Here is a 17,929-nt window from a genome sequence, read left to right as displayed (position 1 = left end):
CCGGGAGATGGTGATGGACAGGGAGGCCTGGTGTGCTTCGATTCATGGGGTCGCAAAGAGTCGGACACGACTGAGTGACTGAACTGAACTGTGCCGTTTCCAGAACTTTTTCATCATCCCAAACTGAAACTCTGTAGCGAGTGTATTATAAATCCTATTCAACATTATAAGACATGTACTTTTGAAAGGTATCTGGTAAGTTCCTCTCCCACGCCCCTCAAAAATGGCAGTAGCCTTGGTGATCAGTAGGATTGTTTACTGCCATTTGAGGGTTTAATGGATTACACCATGTGAGTTTATTATTATGATTTTTTTGGGGGGGGACTGTGCCTGGTGGCCTATGGGATCTTAATTCCCTAACCAGGAGTCAAATCCAGATCCACAGTAGTGAAAGCAATGAGTCTTAACCACCAGTGGTGGTGGTTTAGTTGCTAAGCTGTGTCCGACTCTTGCGACCCCGTGGACTGTAGCCTGCCATGCTTCTGTCCTTGGGATTCTCCAAGCAAGAATACTGGACTGGGTTGCCCGCGCTCCTCCAGGGGATCTTCTCAACCCAGGGATCGAACTTTCGTCTCTTACATCTCGTGCATTGGCAGGCGAGTTCTTTACCACTAGTGCTGCCTGGGAAGCCCCTAACCACCAGACAGCCAGGGAATTCCCCCATATAAGTTTAGAAATCACCAACTGAGAAATAAGAGTAAGAAATAAGTGTCAGTTTTTAGCTCAGATGGTTAACACATCATACTAATGAGGAGGACTAATGTAGGATCAGTTAATTTTCAGCACTGAAAAGGTGTGTTCTGTTACCATAAAATGTGCCCTTTGGTCTTGTAAATGTGCGTTCCAAGATGGCCCGGACAACCTGTTGCTCTATTTAGGTACAACTACTCTAACTATGTATCTTTTTAATGCTATTAATTTTCCTTAAAAAATAAATGTTTCCAGCTCTGGGTAAATTTAATTTAAAAAAGGAATCTTCTGTGAAGAATGGATTAGAAAAGAGCAAGAGAGAAGGAAGCCTATTTTTGTCACATTTCAGATAACCCAGCATTCCATAAAGTTCAAAAGATCAAGATCTTGACCTGAAAATACTGAGTCGACCACTTTTTTGTATTTTTGAGCACATCCCAGATGCAGCATTTTAACTCTACTAAACAAAATGTTAAATCTCTTTTCCAGGATAGATCCTTCCTCCCCACTGCCCATATCATTCACAGGATTCTTACTCCTAATGTGAGGGCATGGCTGTAGGTCAATCAGTGATTGAAAGGGGAGGATTATAACATAAAGGGGCAAGAGGAAACTCTTTTGGATGGATGGATGTCTAGATATCACTATCTAGATGGTAGTGATGGTTTCACAGATGTATACACAGATCAAACTTAGCAAGTTGCGCACTTTAAATGTGTGTAGTCCACTGTGTGTCAATTACTTCTCAATAAAGCTGCGAAAGAAAAGAGTTCAATTGGGAACCTCTCGCTCTTAACTGTCAAACAAATTCACATATTTTCATCTGCGTTAAAGAATGCCAATTAAAGTATTGACTATGCTCAGTCGCCAAGGTGTGTCCGATTCTTTACAACCCCATGGACTGTAGCCCTCCAGACACCCCTGTTCATGGGATTTCCCAGGCAAGACCACTGAAGAGGGTTGCCATTTCCTTCTCCAGGGTTAAAATATTATAGACATATAATTGTAAGTGTAGTTTATAGAGTGGAATTCTAAAAAGCTTCAAAAGTTGAAAAGTTTTGGGACTTCCCTGGCAGTACAGTTGTTGGGTATCTGCCTGCCAATGCAGAACACAGGGGTTTGATCCCTGGTTTTGAGGAGGATCCCATTGTCACAGAGCACCTGAGCCCATGTGCCACAACATTGAGCCTGTGCTCTGAAGCCCAGGAACCGCAGTTAATGAGTCCACGTGCCACAGCTGCTGAAGCCCACACACTCTAGAGCCCGTGCTCTGCAGGAAGAGAAGCCATTGCAATGAGAAGCCCACACAAAGCAATAAAGACCCAGCACAGCCAAAACAAAATTTAAAAGTTGAAAAGTTTTGAATGTTTCTTTTTTTTAATCAAAGGTAACACTTTCTGAAAGAACATACTAAAAGGCAGTAGAAAGACAATAAGGAGCATTTGACCGCATGCTCAGGAAATGCATTTAAGTACCTTAGAATCCTTAACAGTCATATCATGAGTCCTCTCAGAATTTGTCACAGTAGTCACAGTTAAACCCTAAATGTGATTTGGCTAAGGGAGTCTAACCTTGCTGTCACAGCGAGATTTTCTTAAATGTGCCTTAGAAACTTGGGCTCCATGCCTTTTCTGAGATTACATTATCTTTCACACCTGGAACTCTATCTGGTTGTTTCTTAGAAATTTTGTTTTTAATGCTGTGGCTTGAAAAATCCATGAAGGAAAACTATGAAACCAGTAACAGTTTAAAACACTGGAAACTGAATTATTGTACCACCTAATGCTCACCACCTGTTAAATCTATTTAATTGCTAAACCAGAAGTTTTTTTTATATCTTTTAAAAAAATTTATCCATGTCTTTGGAAGAGTATTCTAGAAAGCTGTTCTTGATATCTGTCCCTTGCAGCTTCCTTATGGATGAGAAAGCCTTCCACCAAGAATTGATGGTCTTTTAGAAAATCTTCAGATATCTCCCAAAGCAGAACACATGGTTCTATTCACCGTGAAAATGTTAGAATGACATTCCAGTGTATTTAATCCACAAACTGAAATTTATTGGCAGTGTTGTCAGATTATCATCTTTCTTCCTAAAAACACAAACCTGGGACTTCCCTGGCAATTCCTGATTAAGACTCTGAGCTTCAAATGCAGGGAGCAAAGGTTCAGTCCTTGTTTGGGAAACTAGGATCCTACATGCCAAGAGGTGTGGCCAAAAAAAGAAACAAACAAAAACAAACCCATAAACCTGATGAAATACTTTTCAAAGACAAATTATCTGAACAACTTGTAAGAATAATAGTGAGAAATGTCCTGTTGCAAATAACAAATTCTAAACGTGATACTTGAGTGTCTAAGGATAAGAGGGCTGCAGCAGTCTGAGACACTGCTCTCTTTACCCTTTCTGTGGCTGAGGAGTCATATCTTTGAGTCAGCACTTTCCCACAAATTTGAAAATTATCGCCTCTCAACATCTTCCTCAAGTTAATGCTTTTACTTCTCTCAACAATTCCTGCTATTAATAAATCCAACATTTAGTTTTTAAATGATCTGCAAAAGGAAGTTATTTTTATGTAGTATATCTTGACTATCATTGTCCATGGCTGAATATTTTCAGAACATTTTATGAATTCACTTCAGTTGGCATTTATATACAAAGCACTGTGCTGGGCACAAAAGGGAATGAAAGTAGATAAGTGCATATTAAAGGCACAAAGTATGCTCCCAGGCAGACTGAGAAGTTCCACACTAGGTGTTTAAATTTGTTGCTGTGGGAGCTTAGGGAAGTTGATTAATTCAGAGTGTATGGATTCAAGGTGATGGATAGATGACATTTGAACCAATCAAAAGAGAACTTAGGCTTTCTATAAAAGGTGTGTGTGTGTGAGTGTGTGCACACTCGCACGCATGTACACACTAAGTCACCTCATTCATGTCTGAATCTTTGCGACCCTATGGACTGTAGCCCACCAGGCGCCTCTGTCCATGGGATTCTCCAAGCAAGAATACTGGAGTAGGTTGCCATGTTCTCCTCCAGGGGATTTTCCCTACCCAGGGATCAAATCCGTGTTTCTCATGTCTCCTGCATTGGCAGGTGTGTCCTTTACCACTAGCACCACCTGGGAGTTAGTTCAGTTGCTTGGTCATGTCCAACTCTGTGACCCCATGGACTGCAGCACAACGGGCCTCCCTGTCCATCACCAACTCCTGGAGTTTACTCAAACTCATGTCCATTGAGTCAGTGATGCCATCCAACCATCTCATCCTCTGTTGTCCCTTCTCCTCCTGCCTTCAATCTTTCCCAGCATCAGGGTCTTTTCAAATGAGTCAGCCCTCTATTAATGGTGACAGCACCTTGTTTGGGATATGGGGGTTGGGGTGATACAAGATAAAAGCTTTTCTTTTTTTTCTCTGAACCTTTATTCCAGATGTACTAGAATTGTTCTCAACAAATGAAACAAATGCTCATAAATTGTTCCAACACTTTGACTCTATTTGGGAGTGGCCAAAGGTTCAAATAATTTGGAAGGATGGATATCTGTGCTGACTTGCAGGAAATATGAGTCATCTTTTCTCATGTACTCAGCACTGTTGTTACAGCTAGGATATTTGGGAAACACGAAGCTAAACAAATCAGACACTGTGAGTCTTTTTTTTTTTTTTTTTTAATTGATTGGCCCAGACATGCGTCCTGCAAGGGTAGACAACAGGGACGCCCTTTTTATTGTCAAAGCTTAAAGAACGCTGCCGGCAAGGGGAAACACCTGCAATGAAAAAAAAAAAAAGCGTAAAAATATAATACTTCTGTTTTCTTTATAATCCCTCAGACTAGGAGACAAACACATCTTTAGTCTATACATCTCTTCTAAGCTTCAGGATTGTATATTCATTTGCCTCTGGACAAATAAGTCCCAAGTGCACCTGAACGCAACATTTGCAAAGGTAAACTCATTATCTTGACCGGAAACCTGTTTCTCCTATATTCTCTAATTTCTTGAGTAGGACTCACTATACAGTAGTCAGAAAAGTCAAAACCTGTGAAGGGAGTTCCCTAGAGGCCCAGTGGTAAAGAATTCCCCTTCCAGAGTAGAGGACTCAGGTTCGATCCCACATGCCATGGGGCTGTGCGTGCAACTAAGCCCTGCACTGCAAGGAAGAGCCAGTACAGCCAAACAACAGTAACAACAAAACCAGGTGATACCGTCTCCTTAACATCAAGCATGTCCTTCTTCACCTCTCTATCTGCATTCCTACTGACCCAGTTCAAATCCCTGTTTTTTCCGCTTTTTTTTTTACTTGAAATTTTGTAGCAATCAACTAATTGGATTCCCAATCTCCTGTCTTTTCTCCTTCATCCATCCCTCCCTTTGTTGCCAGGCTGATCTTTCTAAAGAAGAAATATGATCATTTTTTCCAGAGATAGCTTGAGGTTGCTGGCTTCCTATTTTCCTTTCTTTCTACTCGGGGTGGAAAAGTTCCTCAGCGTTCAGTCTCGATGTTACCTAAGAGGAGCAGGGCGTTAGGATCTGTTCCTGGTTCTTCGCTTCTCTTCTCCAGCATGTTGACCCCTTTCATTCAGAACACTTTCAGGCTCATGAGAGGAGGCTCTTAATGGAACTTAAGAAAGCATTTAAGCGTCTACCGTCCGTGAGCACATATATGCATACAAAGAGATGGATTGGTTAGTTATATTAAGGATAAAGTTAATCCAGAAGGGAAAAACTCTAGCAACTAGTTTATTCAGGATTTGGAGAATAATAGACTAATAATAAAGATTTAAATTAGAAATGCTGCTAAGTCGCGTCAGTCGTGTCCGACTCTGTGTGACCGACTCTGTGTGACCCCATAGACGGCAGCCCATCAGGCTCCTCTGTCCCTGGGATTCTCCAGGCAAGAACACTGGAGTGGGTTGCCATTTCCTTCTCCAATGCATGAAAGTTTAAAGTGAAAGGGAAGTCGCTTAGTCGTGTCCGACTTTTAGTGACCCCACGGACTGCAGCCCAGCAGGCTCTTCCATCCATGGGAGTTCCAGGCAAGAGTACTGGAGTGGGTTGCCAGTGCCTTCTCCGTAAATTAGAAATAAGCAAACATAAAGATCTCCAAAGCCTCTCCTAGGGCTGGTTTAGGCCCTTATGTCAGTCACTTTACTATCTCCTAGAAACAAATATCCTTCCTCTACATTCTCTACTTACAAGTCTGCAAGTTTTCATGTTTGATTGTAATTATCTTAACTGCATTTGAAATTTAATAAAATCAGCATATTGATTTAATAGAATTTAGATGTTATAATAATAACTTACAGAGTTTTAAATTATACTAAAAAGGAAACAGAAGTTGAGATGAGGTATCTTTTATTTGAATGTATTAGAACTGAAGTGGAAGAATAGCTTTTAGAGAAGGCATAATAGAGCAGTGCTGGCAAACCCCCGCCTGCCTGTGCAATGCTGTCTGGAGAGTACTGAATCCTACAGTGAAGAAAGCAGAACCGGAGAGCCCTTGATGTCACGTTGAGGAGAGTATGTAACAATACCATTCATCTTTAACCAACTTTGTGATAAAAGGGAATGAGGAGTTAACGGAGTCATAAAAAAAAAGAAACGTATTCTTCCATTTCAGATTCTCCTGGTAATCACACAGCACAAGGCTCTATTTGCCACAAGGTTAGAACCAAGTATTGAAATACTAGCAGTAATAAAAATGGTCATCAGTTGCAAATGAGAATCTTAAGGGTGGAGTTCAGGTAACAAATAGGGCAATTGGACAAGGGTAGGGCTAAATGGATTGGATTACAGAGTGATTGAGGTGGGGCCAGCAATTAGAAGTGGATTTAAAATGTATCATGTGACCCATGTGGTGTTGGGTTTATAAGAATGATATTTTCATAAATTGACTTCATGTTTCTATAACCCAGAACATAGGATTTTTGAGAAAGAACCTTAGAGATCATCTAGTGAGCATTTTATTTTCCAAAAAGTGAACATTTACCTACTTGTGATTTGTCCAAGGTCATAAACATACAATAGTGAGAGGAGTTTGAAGACTAGAATCTAGATCCCTAAATTCTTTGCTTTCTCTATTACAAAGATATGAAATCAGTTCTGAGAGCTCAGTATTCATGAAGTAAGCTGGATACATAGGAAATTATTGTTTAAGAGATGAAAAAACTGAGCCTCAGAAAGGTGGAGTAAATTTACCAAATCCCATGGGTGGAATGGATCAAAGCCCAGGCCTCACAGTTCCTGGGCCAGTAATCTACTAAACCACATTGCTTCAGAGATTAAAAGAAAAAAAGTGAAAACAAAAAAAATGCCATGTGTCTAGGCATTCACTCTTTCAATCTGCAGGCATTTTACTGTTGTTATATGCTGGGCACTCCTCTAGGTGCCATAAAAAAGATCACAAGGTTAAAAGATTTATTTTGCAAGAATAGATTTCTATTTTGCAAGACTAAAATTTGAACGTTACCTAATTATCAGGGAAATGCACATGCCTTTTGGTAGTTGATAAGCTAGCAGGAAGTATGTCTTGGTATAATACAGTATTGAAAACATTTTCACTTTCACCAAAGAATGGGTTTCAAAGTGTCTACTGCATTACCTGCTACTGTATTTTTTGTGTGTATATATAACATCTGACAATGCCCAGGTTTCTGAGACTGTAGGAAAACTGGAACTCAATGCTCTGCTATGGGGAATGTCAAATGGCCCAACCCCTTTGGAAAGCCGTTTGACAACACTTACTAAAATTTAAAATGCATATACCCTACAATCCATCAGTTCCATTTCTGGGTATATACTCTAAAGCAGTTTTTTCAAACTGTAATTCATGATCCATTAGTGAATTGTGAAATCAATTTAAGGGTTATAATAAACATTTATTTTTTTTAAACAAATGAAATAGAACAGAAATATCAGGGTAAGGATTATTTTGTGAATTTTTGTGCACCACCTAGATTCTCCCTTTCCAGGACCAAATGATTAATTCTCTGAGCTGCTAGATGTGTTGCAGCCTACAGCTTTTGGGTGAGTCCCTCTGTAGGACTGTCTCCTGGAAGAGAGCTACTTGCCCAAGGTCACACACACCCTCTTCCTGGGTGCAGCTATATTCAGTAACTGAGCAGTGCAGGTATATATAAAAAAAAGCCTGATCCCCTTGCCCTGATTCCAAATGACTCTGAATAATCACTGCAGTGAATGTGGGATCAACTGAGGCCTTTGTCATCACTTTGTTAGAGCACAAAACTACCTCTGCCCGTATTCCTGCTTCTTTTACTTCCCAGCAGGTGCTGATTCCTGGACACTCCCTCATAAACAGCCTGTACACAAATTTCTGTCTCAGATCTACTTGCTAGGCAGCTCAGCCTGCGGTGATATGTGCATGTATGCATGTACAGGAACTTAATATAAAATTATTTCTTAATGTGTATTGGCCATAAAAACTTAACTCCTGCACTTAGGATAAGTCATGCACATATGCACCAAGAGACACTACGAAGATGTTTGTTAGGGTGTTGTTCACAGTGACGATGACAAAAACTAAAGGTCCACAGTCATGCAATGGAATCTTATATAATACATAAAATTAGTGAAATCTCAGATTTAGAAAACAAGCTTATGGAAAAGGGGCATGGGGAAGGGATAAATTGGGAGATTGGAATTAATATATACACACTAATATATATGAAATAGATAACTGTTAGGGACCTACTGTATAGGGAGCATAGGGAGCTCTATTCAATACTCTGTATGGGAGAATAATTTTAAAAAGAGTGGATATATGTATAACTGACTCACTTTGCTATATGGCAGAAATTAACACAACATTGTAAATCAACTATATTCCAATAAAACTAAAAAAAATTGTCTAAGAAAAATTAGTGAATCTACTGACATCTAGCAACATGAACAAATTTCTACAATAAAGGAACGCTTACAAACTTTAGGATAGTGGCTTCCTCTGAAGAAGGCGTGTGGGAAACGAAATGAAATTGGGGCTTCAATTGTGACATTGTAGTGTTTCTTAAAGAAGTATCTAAACAAATACAGTGAGATGATAGCATTTATTAAATTTGTAAGAGTACATATGTTTTTGTCACTTTTCTGAATGTTTAAAATATTTTAAAATTGAATTTTGTTCAATGAATTATTACTGCAGAAAATCTACATTAAAAAAAAAAGAAAAGCATTTTACCTTTATCTTACTATCAGGAAGTAATGAACGAACAGCTAACAGGGTCACTTCCTCTTACACAAGCCATTTGGTCAAAATGTAATGGCTCATGGAGTCCAGATATTCTAGTTATAACTGTTTGGCTGGTTTAATTACATTATTTGTGCCCCCCCCCCCATTTTCATTACTACTAAATTCCATGTAATAAGAACAATACTGAAATCTTTTAGGAGTTCATCAATATGTCTGTTGTACTCTGTGAAGCCAAAAGTGAAAGTTGCTCAGTCATGTCTGACTCTTTGTAACCCATGGACTGTACAGTCCATGGAATTCTCCAGGCCAGAATACTGGAGTAGGTAGCTGTTCTCTTCCAACCCAGGGATTGAACCCAGGTCTCCCACATTGCAGGCAGATTCTTTACCAGCTGAGCCACCAGGGAAGCCTGTGAAGCCAAAAGAGGGAAATGAAAAAAATACTAAGCAAGGTATTTGGTTGACCATATAAATAAGGTCACTCTGGTTTAATAGTAGCTTCACATTAGTGGTGATAGGCTTCAAGTAGAGAAGATGAGAAAGGACAGTAGAAATATTATTACCAGGGACTTTCCTGGTGGTCCAGTGGCTAAGACTCCACACTCCCAAAGCAGGGGGCCTGGTTCAATCCCTGGTCAGGGAACTAGATCCCAAAAGTGGCAACTAAGAGTTTGAATGCCATAACTAAAAGATCTTGCATGCTGCAACAAAGATTGAAGATTCCTGTGTGCCACGATTAAGACCTGCCACAGCAAAATAAAATAAATATTTTTTTTAAAGGAGAAATATTAGTACCATTACATTCCTGAGTCTTCACAACATTGCGTTTGTATCATATAGGACACCTAGAACGCAAATGAAACTGGCCAGGTTGTATTAGATGAGGAATTCAGTAGAGGTTCATGTTATTATCCAAAAGCATGTGTAACAGATCTGAGGAATGCACTAAAAGAAGTAAGCAGAATAAAAGTGTGGCCAGTAATGAAACTATGAATTAGGGTAAGAAGTGGTTGTGGCTTTGGGATAGTCTCTGCTGGATTGCTTACTTGACCCTTCATTTTACTTACTTAGGTTTGGTTTTCTTTCTATAGAATATATGCAAAGTGCAACCCTTTGCCTATGTAGACTTAATGTGATTTACAAACTTTAATACAGAAGCTTTTTTAATACTTCAACTCATGCATATATTTAGGGAAAAGAAAAACTGGAATATTAGTAAGTTCTATGTATAAAAACAACCAAAATAAAGCAAATCTTCATAGCTTAATATGAGAACAGAATGAATTTATTTATAAGGAACTACATTAATGCAAAATAACTCTAAATGATGATACGTAGGGGTTTCCAAAGCAACAAGGAAGTTGAAACAAGCACATCTGGAGGTTAGAGTCTATTAGAAATAGTTGCAGATGGAAGTTTGGGGAAAATTGTTAATGCCTACCTCCGTCCTCAGAACTAAGAATTCCAAAAAATTTGAGTAACTGGACCATAAGCTGATTTGGATGAATAAGAATATCACTTAGACAGGACACATGTATGCTGCTAACTAAGGTGGGTCAGAGAATATCTTCCAAAATAATTTGTTCTTGTCACTATTACTGCTTGAGTAAGTGCACTGTCAATGAAATAAGATTTGTTACAATGAGACCCGTCTACTAGATGTAGAACTAGAATAGGAAAGACACTTGAGACGCGTGTTTTCTTTGTGAAAAAGCTGTGCCTTTGGAACATAGTTATTAGCTCATAGTTCCAGGGAAACGTCACATTCAGGGCCTAAGAAACCTTACTCAATGTTTTCCTATTTGACCTAGTTAAATTTCTTGGAATAGGAAGTTATGATGCTAATTTTTTCAAGAATTGTGCAGATGCCTCTGAGAAACTTTTGTCCTTTAAAACCTGTCACTGCAGTATAATCTATAAAAATTTTGAATCACTATGTTGACACCTGAAACTACTATAGTACTGTAAATCAACAATATCTCAATAAAATTTTTTTAATTTAAAATATCTGTAAATTTAGAGGGAACAGGGAAAGGAATTTTTGTGAAGGATGAAGACTAGAAGGCCTGCACATGAGGCAGCTTTCGTGCAGACTGTTTATTTGTTTGGTCTTATTCACAGCTAAGAATCTATTAAGACATTAGCAAATCCTAGTCCAGATTTTGGGACAGAGGGGTAAATACCTGACCTTTCATTTTCAATTAACCGTTTCCCTTCCTACAACCCGAACTACATCTTTTTTTATTTTTTATTGGAGGATAATTGCTTTACAATATTGTGTTGGCCTTTGCCAACTACATCTTAATCATTTTGTCCTTTTGAATATTTTGTGATCAAGTTTATAATTATCTGATGGACTTTTCATATCTTTCATCTTTCATTTTGTGAATATGTATTGTCCCAGTTTTTAATTACATGACTTATACCAATTTATGTATTTGGGTAGAATAATGGTTAATTATCATCATTATTAAAAACATTCAGATCTCTACATATATCCACACAAGTTGGCATTTACGAAAGAAATTCCTCAGACATGTTTATTTTCTTCCATCAACCAAAAATAGCCTCAACATAACACAATTATTTTACATAATAAATTTTTGGTCTACTATTTTTATCACTAACACCCATCTCAAACCCTGAAACCTCAAAAGGAGTCACACAGGACTACATGCCTTATTGATATTTAGTAAACAGTCATCTGTTCTCATTGTGTTGGTCTTTGCAGCTCTCATGTAACGATGACAATCATTTATTTAGACCATTAGTTGTCCTTAATCCAGTTTTGTGCTAAACTTTAGAGTCTCTGGAAAGGCCACTTTAATCTTTGGTGAAAACCTTCAAGGTAGAAGCTCAGAGAACTTAAAAATTTTTTGTTTTAATAATCCGTCACCTACTTTAAGACCCTCACATGAAAAGTTACACGAAGTACCTTTTCCTGTGGTCTCTTCTTCTTTCTTTCCCCCTGCCCTCTTTGGTTTACAACAGACACAGTTATGTTACAACCACATAGCAAAGTTTTGCAACAGAATGGCCTTGAAATAGAATACTGCCCACTTGAAAACTTGAGCAATCGTATGGAATAAACGAAATGGTGACTGCTAGGCTTCACGTGTTTCTTCTTATAAGGAAGTTATCACCTTTTTGGAAGACTGTATTAGTTTTTAAAAAAAATATTTCACTTTAAAACATTATTTACTCATTTACTATTTTGGGCTGCACTGTGTCTTCATTGCTGTGCTCCGGCTTTCTCTGGTTGCTGCGAGTGGGGGCTATTCTCCAGTGGCGGTGCCAGGGCTTCTCATTACAGTGGCTTCTCTTGGGGAGCTCTAAGGTGCATGGGCTTCAGCAGTTGCGGCACATGGGCTGAGTAGTTGCAGTTTGAAGACTCTAGAGTGTGGGCTCGGTAGCTGTGGCCATGGGCTTAGCTGCTCTGTGGCAGGTAGGATCCTCCTGGATTGGGGATTGAACCTGTGTCTCCTGCATTGGCAGGTGGATTCTTAACAACTGGGCCACCAGGAAAGTCCAGGAATGTTATTCTTTCATTGACCCCATACCTTATCTATATCAGAGAGTTTTTGGTTTTGTAAGGTACAGTCATAGTGCTACAGCCAAGAAATAATCCTATTATCTACAAGTGCTGCTTTAGTCAGTAAAATACAGCTTCTGAAAATAAGTAATTGCTACTACTTGGTCACTACTATAGTATTTCTCATTTCTCTTAAAAATGGTAAAATTACTGAGGGCACATAAACCCTTTAAAAATTTACTGTGTCTGCATACTTGATCCACATCAGCAAATGAATTAAACAGCTGGAATAATACTCTGAAACCAAAGCTTGATTCTCAAAACTGTTAATCTCTGTTTTTTGGGCTTTCTGTTTTGTTTGTTTTGGGGCTTTTTTTTTTGGCAAGAGACCTCATTCCTCTGGTCACAGATGACTTGCTTGAGTTTCAAAGTTTTCCTTTTTCAATTTTGATTCTAATATGAAATTGAAATGATAAATAAGCAACATATGGGCCACTCTGATAGACTGAAAATTCTCCTTAGGCTGCACGTGCCTCCTGATAACGGTATAATATGCTGTCATTGGAACTGCTGATCTGACTCTCTCAAAACATTTTGTAAACATAGGATATCCACTTAAAGCCAGCCTAATGAGAGTAATTCTTCCACATTTTTCTCCATGTCTACCAAATAAGATCATTTTTCATGTGGAAACTTGAAGAAAGTTAAAATTTTTTTTTTTTTTTAGTAGCAGTGGGTAAATTGCAGGGTACCCATAAAATGTCACAAGCCAGGGGCAAACTGAGCTGTAATACAGTTTTCCTAACCACGCAAAAGTGTGTTCAGCCAGTTAATGGTCTCATGATCATGATCTCTCTAACGACTCTAATTGTGTGACTGGGAGCACTCTTATGGTAATTAGGTGGCATTAAAATTTCAGAAAAAGCATGGTTCCAGGGCCATATAAGGGAGGGACGTTCAAGAGGCAGGGGACTTGTAGATACCCATGACTGGTTTGTGTTGAAGTATGTCAGAAAACAACACAACACTATAAAGCAATTATCCTCCAATTAAAAATAAATAAAAAATTTCAAAGGTGCTAGTTTCCTTCAGTTCTTTATTTTTCTATAGAAGTTTCTTGGGTTATTGACTTATTGGAATGACTTACTTTAGATGACTGTGGGGTCATTGATTTATTCTAGAAATTAGCATTTTTATTAAATAGTCTAACAGAAAACTCATACACTATATAAGCTTTATCAGCACGCTTACATCCTTCCTCATGTAGCACTTGAAACTGTGAGATGTTGCATGAAATTGTCTTCTCTTAATCTGTTTTGTAGGTAATTAATGAAAAGTCATTGTTCACCTGTATAGCAGACCGAAAAGGATGGCTTAATTTTGACCTGAAAAATGAAGAATTTCTTTAATTTGTGACAGTGTCTACATGGCACAACAAAAGGTGGAGATTTGGTGTGCCCTCAGTTCCAGTTATTTTGAGAAATAGGGAAAGCTATAACAATGTGCTCTAAATTACTAGGTTTAGGTTTGACTGTTTACATCACAATATACGTCATTGCTTTAAGAATGTGGCAGCATGTTCCATGTTGCTGACGATTCCCATCAGAACAAGAAAACAAGGAAAGCAGCTTTAGCAAGAGTAAGCAAGGAGATTTCGCTTACTTGCATTACAAAGCAAATGTAGTCATTTAATTTGCAGGAAAGAATAAACCATCACATGCTATGATTTCCGTATTGCTTCTCATAGATTGAGTAAAAACTTTATTTGTAATTTTATCTTCATTTCAAAGTATATTGATATAAAGGAGCTGGAATTCAATTCTTGTAGAAGTTAAATATGATTCTTTAACTAAAAGTTTCTTGACTTGGCCTCAGATTTATGGTTCAGATTACTCCTGGTTTGCTGGCTTGGTTTAGAAAACCGAACACCCTGTACAATTCTGAATTAGAAGTCTCAGGGAAAAAAAAATTCTTTCTTAATTACAGAAAAAAAATTCTACTTTCTTAATTACACTGTATTTTATAAGAAGATTACTCATTCTAAAATTAGCCCTCTAATGATGGCAAAACAGCTGGATGCAAAGTGAAAAAATTCAAGGACTCCTACAGTTTTAGACAGACAGTTTCAACCACCTCTTTTGATTCTTAATCTTATGTTTTACAGTGGTATAAAATACTCAAAAACTATGGTACATTAAACTATATTTAAGTCTGGTGTATATTGGTGTTTATTTCCTGCTATAGGTTAACAATCTAAAAATAGAAATACGATGCATTTTTTAATGAGGTTTCGTACATAATTTTATAAGTGTTTTCAGAATGAGAACTGAATTTGATTTTTCTTGACCAAAGTTTGCACTTGGCCAACAAAGGCTGTTGGAGACCCTGTTAAATTTTTGCTCAATCTGACAATCTTTGTCTTAAAAACAAAAACAAGAGTTATTTAACATATGATAAAAATAAGTTTTGGCAAAATGCCTAGTGTTAAAACTACCACTACGATCAAGATATGGAATACAAGCCCCAACCAAATTCCCTTGTGATACCCCTTTGTGAGCAGACCCTCACCCTACCCTTAACCAAGATAATCATAAATCTGTTTTCTGTTCCTATAGTTTTGCCTTTTCAAAAATGTCATATAAATTGAATAATATGTACTTTTTGAGTCTGACACCTTTCACTAAGCAAAATGCTTTTGAGATTCATCCATGTTCTTGTGTGTGTCAAGAGTTTATTCCCCTGCAAAAAAAAAGTTTACTCTTTTTTTATTGTCGAACAGTGTTCTTTTTATGGATGTAAAAGTTTAACCATTCTTAAGTCAGTGGACATCTGGACTGTTTCTAATTTTTGGTTATTACAAGTGAAGCTACTGTAAACATCTGTGTTTAGGGTTTTGAATGAACATAAGCTTTAATTTCACTCTGGTAAATACCAGGGAGTAAGATTGCTGCATTTGTGGTGATTCTATGTTTAACTTTATAAAAAAACAAAACAAAGCAAAACTACCAAATTGTTTTCTAGAGTGGCTCTACTGTTGTGCATTGGCCTCCAACAAAGTATGAGAATGCATGAAAGAATTCAGTTGCTCCCTGTTCTCACCAGCTCTTGGTATTGTCAGATCGTTTCAGTTTAATTATTCTAACAGGTGTTTTGTAGTATCTCATTATGGTTTTAATTTATATTTACCCGAGCTTACTCCTTGGAAGAAAAGTTATGAGCAACCTAGGTAGCATATTCAAAAGCAGAGACATTACTCTACCGACTAAGGTCCGTCTAGTCAAGGCTATGGTTTTTTCCTGTGGTCATGTATAGATGTGAGAGTTGGACTGTGAAGAAAGCTGAGCACCGAAGAACTGATGCTTTTGAACTGTGGTGTTGGAGAAGACTCTTGAGAGTCCCTTGGCCTGCAAGGAGATCCAACCAGTCCATTCTGAAGGAGATCAGCCCTGGGATTTCTTTGGAAGGAATGATGCTAAAGCTGAAACTCCAGTACTTTGGCCACCTCATGTGAAGAGTTGACTCATTGGCAAAGACTCTGATGCTGGGAGGGATTGGGGGCAGGAGGAGAAGGGGACGACCGAGGATGAGATGGCTGGATGGCATCACCGACTCGATGGACATGAGTTTGAGTGAACTCCGGGAGTTGGTGATGGACAGGAAGGCCTGGTGTGCTGCGATTCATGGGGTCGCAAAGAGTCGGACACGGCTGAGCGACTGAACTGAACTGAACTGAATGATGAATGATGTTGAACAGCTTTTCATTGCTTATTTGCCATCCACGCCTCTTCTTTGGTGAAGTAAATATTTTATTGGGCTTGTTTTTTTCCTTATTATTTTTTTGAATGTGGAATTCTTTATATACTCATCATATATGTGATTTGCAAATATTTTCTTCCTATATAGCCATCTTTTCATTCTCTCAATTGTGTCTTTTCATAATCTTAAAAAATACTTCATTTTGCTGAAATCCAAATTAACCAGTTTTTCTCCTACAGATCATGTTTTTGATGTTGTATCTAATTACTCTTTGCCTAACCCAAGGTCACAAATATTTTTTCCTATTATTTTCTTCTAAAAGTTTTATTTAGGTCTGTGATCCATTTTGAGCTCGTTTTTTTATATCAATCTTTATCTTTTAATTGAAGGATTTAATCCTTTCATATTTAATATAATTACTAATATATATGAATTTGTACCTATCATCTTATTTTCTCCTTTCCACTTGTTCTTCTGGTTCTATTTTTATTTGGCTTTTCACCTTATTTTGAATTATTTTTTTCTTATTTCAGTTTTTCCCCCTCTACTAGTTTGGATTTTGTATTGTTTGTGTTTTTTTTTTGTTTGGTTGTTTTGTTTTATGGCTAGTCAACAGTGCTATTTAAAGTGTAGTCTTGGGACTTCCCTGGAGATCCAGTGGTTACGACTTTGCCTTCCAACGTAGGGGATGTGAGTTCAATCCCTAGTCAGAGACCTAAGATCCCACATACCTCACGGCCAGAAATCCAAAGCATAAAACAGAAGCAATATTGTAACAAATTCAATAAATACTTTAAAAATGGTCCACATTTTAAAAAATCTGAAAAAAGTAAAATAAACTGTGGTCTTGAACATCAATATCAAGCTGGGGGCTTGTTAGAAATGTAAATTCTTGGGCCCACCTGACAACTAAATCAAGACTCGTGTTTTAACAAGCCCTTCAGATTGTTCTGATGTGTGTTACAATTTCAGATGCACTGAAATTAAAGCCTACATATTTATCAAAATTCTCCCCTTTTCCCAGACAGCAAGCACTTTACATACTTCAAATCCATATACTCGCCTCCAAGTTTTATGTTACTGTTGTATTTTAAATCTATTTTTAACCTCAGAAAACTTTATTCTTGTTCTACATACTCAAGATCTGTTTAGTTTAGCTTTACCCATCTTGACCACTTTCTCTGCTCTTCATTCATTACTTTTTAAAGCTTTCATCTGAGATCACTTTCTCTCTTAAGTACATGCTTCAGAATTTCCTTTTATGAACATCATGGAAGCAAACTAACTTAGCTTATCTAAAAATATCATTTTTTTAATCTTCTTTTTTGAAACTTTTTTTCCCTGGGGGTAAAATTCTAAGTTGGCAGTTATTTTTTTCTCCTGGAGGGACTAAGAAGTCTGTTTCTAAGATGGTCTCTTTATCTTGCTATTCTGCTATTTCACTATGTTGTGTTAAAATGAAATTATTATTTGTTTTGTTTTTATTTTGCTTGGAATTTAGTTGGTATCTTAAATCTGTGTTTTGAAACAGACTGATCCTTGAAAATTCTTAGTTATTGCTTCTTCAAATATTGCCTCAGCACCATTCTCTCTTTTCTTTCTTTCTAGGAGGCTGAAACTCCAATACTTCGGCCACCTCATATGAAGAGTTGACTCATTGGAAAAGACTCTGATGCTGGGAGGGATTAGGGGCAGGAGGAGAAGGGAACGACAGAGGATGAGATGGCTGGATGGCATCACTGACTCAATG

This window comes from Capricornis sumatraensis, chromosome 2 (genome assembly GCF_032405125.1).
Source record: "Capricornis sumatraensis isolate serow.1 chromosome 2, serow.2, whole genome shotgun sequence".
Lineage (NCBI taxonomy): Eukaryota > Metazoa > Chordata > Mammalia > Artiodactyla > Bovidae > Capricornis > Capricornis sumatraensis.
This window is presented reverse-complemented; position numbering follows the sequence as displayed.